Consider the following 4,856-nt stretch of genomic DNA (forward strand, 5'->3'; position numbering starts at 1 on the left):
CAGCTGAGAATGCGGAAAGGACTCTCTTGTTGCTTATGCATTAAGATTCAGCTTTTCTGACAGGTGCACAGGCCTTTAAGATCTAGATTACCCAAATTATTTTTTTTTAACACAGTCAAATTTAACTTGGACTAATTAACTGTATGGTTGGATACTGCTTTTTACTCATTTTGGAAAATATAAATGTAATTAAAAGCAATTACCTTTTACATACAGGAAGTGTGTGTGATATACTTCTTATCCATCTTTATTCCTTTATTCTTTATTTAGTTATTTTACTAAATTAAACATACCCTTCTTTTTTTTTTTCATAATACTGGTAACAAGATCAGAATCTCTGTACAAATATTACAACTTTGTCAGAATAGGTAATTTTTATTTCCCAACTTCACACTTGGTCATCAGGCAATCATCCCACATCAGGCAGCATAATATTTTAAACCTCTGAGCTATAAAGTCATAGACTGGCCAGCTGGAAGCAAAATAGGTTTCCCCTTATGCATTGCCAATGCTTCTGGACTCAACCAATTCCCTGAAGAAAAATGACTATATACTTGGCACAGAGTAGCTGCTAAATTTAAATTCCTCCTGCCTCTATACACTAAGTTTTCTATCTGATTAAACACTAAACTCCTATGATTTGGCCAGCTTCTATTCAGAAAGGGATCTTAGCCATAAATAAATTTACCGAAAATGATTCTTTGTTTTTCTTTCCTTCATAGGACTAAAAGGAAGTTTTAGTGAAATAGAAAAAGTGGCAGATGCAGCCAACCTAACATGCCATCAAGAAAAATTTTGGCTATTACCTGCACCACTCCACATCTGATTGCACTGCTTCATTTCTCTTATGAATTACAGGTGTCTGTAGCAGTGTGCATATTTAACCAGCAAATCTGAACTGAATGCAATTTTTGTAGAAAGGTTTGGAAGAAGAAAGTAGTCTGAATAGTCACTTTTATTAAATGAAAACAATTTTATTGAGGGTTCTCAGTTATTTCTAGGACTACATAAGATCCATCCAATATCTTATGAAAGATCATTGTACCCTTCTCTTGTGATTCTTTAAAGTGCCACTAAAATTAGGAAATATTGTCTGTGTGATTTAGCAGACATTTATTTAACCCACATGTTTAAGAGTTCTATGATATCCACACTCTAGGGAAAATTATTTGCAGGATTAGTATCTTTATCTCAGGTCATGTTATAAACTGGCCATGTGTGTTGCAAGCCTGATGGAAACTGGATAGCAGGTGAATAAATATCAATAACTTTGGCTGAAGAAATCAATACTAAAATGCAACTGTTATAGAAGCAGAAGTATACTTCTCTGATATTGTACACAATGAGTCCTTACTCTATTAATTATTGTATGTGCAATACATGGACTGAGATTTTAACATCATAGCAATATAATTTAAAAATAAATTTAGTCTACTAAAAGATATGGAAGTGCTTCTTCAAGTGTATTGAGTAACATATAAAAACAGCATCATGCTCTTTGTATTTCATTGTGTATCACCATGCCAAAAAGAAGAAAACAACTTTCTAAAAATGATCACACTCTGTCTTATCCTTTGTCAATTTTTATTACAAAAAGAGTGATTATAATCAAAACCAATCTACTTTAACATTTACTTGTCATATATAACATTAATAAATCATTGTGATGATTACTTATTGCTTAAATTTAGTTGAAACAACCTCCATAAAAAATGAAAATTTGAACTCTTTTACTATTGTCAGGAAATCAAAGGATTGCCTTAGCTATGCAAAAAGCAGGCACAGATTTTTGAAACAAAATTGTTTTGTGGGAAAATGTATCACTCTCATTAATATATTAAAAATATTCTCTTTGGTCTGAATAAGCTGAGTTTTGTCTTACAGGCAACTGTGTAGTGTGCTGATAATTTGCCAAACACCCATACCTGAAAATGTTTTTTCCTATAAGCCTAATCCCTGCCATACATATGCATGTTCACTGGAAAGCCTCACATTCATATTATTCATTTTTGCTTCTTAATTTGAGTTCTGAACTGCAACCACATGTCAGTTGTTTGAGATGGTAACACATCAGCTTGAGTTCAATTATTTCAGGGTCTATTTCTTTCCTAGGCACTCTTGCTATTTAGAATTGGCACTGGGTTTGTGTCCCTTTGAGGAATTATGTGCATGTTTGCAACCACCCAGATTTTATTTTTTTTTAATAGAAGCAGCTTGAAGACAACCTTGCTAAAGTGTTGCAAAGATAACTTTGTTCAGCAGTTATGATAATGCTTTGATGCTGCAGGATGGTTTCATCCCTGGTATAGCCCCACAGACAGCCTTATCTCCAATGGAAAAGAACTTCAGCAGGAATTAATTTGTCTTGAGTAAAATAACGCTCTCTTTATTTAAGGTGAAGGCCTACATCTAACTCCTGGTAGTTCTACATGGAGTTAACTGATTTGGTTTAGAACGTTCCTGGCACAGTATAGGAGATTTCTTCTTGTACGCACAATTCCTACTGTACATCATTCTGGGGCTCTGTCTGTCCTCCCCCAGTTTATTTTGGTTAATGTGGCTTGGCTTTCTGAGAAGTGCTGCTTCTCTCACAGTAACTCACAGTTGATGTAGTGATGTAATATTTCATGAAATTAATATCTGTGTTACATTATAAAATTTGAATGGTGCTGCAGCTATACTCTTCTTGATGTAGAGCAGACACTGTTTGACTAACAGTCAAGACACAGTTGTTATTCTCAGCTTCAGTGTTCTTGAACTGTAATGCATACATGAGAGCTTGCTTTCTTAGTTAATCATCTCTTAAATTAGCAGTCCAGAGACTTGAAAATGTTTTTTAAATTCAGCTTTGTTGTTACTGCCCGCATCAGTTCTAGCTGTAAAGGGAAATTTACATTCAAATTTGTGTTGTTCTTAGCAGAATTCTGCTGGGACCCTCACATACGCAATTATGGTATTATTTTTATACTTTTGCCAGTTCTTCAGTATTTTGTCTTCCCAAATAATAGATTACATGCAATGTTGCCAGAACCCTGTCATATCCAAGGAACTTTGATCCAGTTACAGAATTTTTGTCAAGCTTGCACTCAGTCAAAGAATGTATTGACTGCGCAGCCTTAGTCTTCATAAGCAAAGAGCATTAAAACTAAGCTCCTGTTTGCAATCAGGGCTTCTCCTGCTTTTAGAACCATCTGGCAACTACCTGATAAAGAATGGATTTTTAACTTGCAAAATAGGTAGGAGAACTATTCTGAATACACTAACTAACTTTAAATTCAGCTCAGCTGAAGAGTTTCATCTCTCCGTTATGAAATACACATTTGGTCCCTTTCTGTTAAGCAGCTTCATTCACGTCAACCCCAGTCTGGATTCTTCTTTTAAATTCAACAAAATAATCACCTTGTTTTCTGGTGTTGCACGTCACTTCTGTAGGACGATAAGTAACATGTTCCCAAATCTAACAAAACTTTCACTGCAATGCGTTGGACAACACAAAACCTTTTAAGAGTGTAATAGACACAAATACAGAAAGAAATTATACTGAAATAGAAGCATGCTGCCCATTCAAATAAAAACTTACACACCACTGCAATTGGTTACACATACAGAGTAGCATTGTAAGCTTGTTCTTTTGCAAAATTTAATAGAAACTGATAATGGTAAGAGTTTTATATCAGTGTAAATAGTAATAAAATTAATCAGTCTGTTAAATAAAAGCAATAGAAGTAGCAAAGATTAACTTTTATGATAGTTATCAGCTTTGAGCACTGTAATTTGTTTCTGTGGATAAGTTAGTGTTCTAGTAATGATGTGTCTAGATCATGTCACCAAGAATAACTGTTTGCCTCATCACCAATCAAAATGGCCCAGTGTTCTATTAAAGGAAATAAACCACAACCACTTCATAATCTTAAGGAAACTTGATCAAACAATTGTCAAGGAAATGAATGGACTAGTTATTTATCAAATAAACTGCAACACTAAGCTAGTTTAGTTTGTTTTTTAAGTTTTTCTGCTTGAAACAATCTCCAGCAACTAATTTAGTGCAACCTAAATTAAAACTAGAGTAGGAATACCACCAAAATTACATTTGCCTTGGCTAGCTCTAATCAAAAGCTCATTTGCATGCACCTGCAAGCAGCATCTGTTGCCAAATAGAGAAGGCAATATTATGTTTCATTTGACACAATAAATTTTCTGAAGTACAGAATTTGAAACCTTTGCAGAACAAAGAACTTCTTGTAACCATGACTGATTATAATTATGAGTAGTTCGGCACTGCTGAAGTAACTTGGAATGCTCACTGTTTAACCTGGAAACAATCTACTAAAACATGGTGTATTACCTGACAATATGCACAAAATAAAGAGTCTCATTGTCTTAATCACTAGAATGTCATGCTTGGAAATAAGTAGAAGTATTGTGATCAAACTATATTTTTTTTTTTTGTGCTAAAAGAGTTTGAAGCAAAATAAATAAGTAAATAAAGTAAAAACACAACAAGAACAAAAGAATCCCTTCCTCCAACAAACAAACAAACATCCCCAAAAAACCATCCCCCCCAAACAAACAGAACCCCAACTCCCCCAAAACAGCAAATAAAACCAAAACCAAAACAAACGGAAAAACCCCACAACCCTCCCCCCACAAAAACCACACACCAAACTGAACAAACAACAAAAAAAACCAACCAACCAAAAACCACAAAAACCCACCCCACACTAAATCCAGTAAACTAAACCAAAACACTGAAACCAATAACCTTCTCTCAGCAAATACATGGACTGGCTATCTTTTGTGAGTGCGTAACTATAAAAGATGACTTCAAGATTTAAACAGCTACAAGACTGCTATCA

This window comes from Motacilla alba, chromosome Z, assembly GCF_015832195.1.
Source record: "Motacilla alba alba isolate MOTALB_02 chromosome Z, Motacilla_alba_V1.0_pri, whole genome shotgun sequence".
NCBI lineage: Eukaryota > Metazoa > Chordata > Aves > Passeriformes > Motacillidae > Motacilla > Motacilla alba.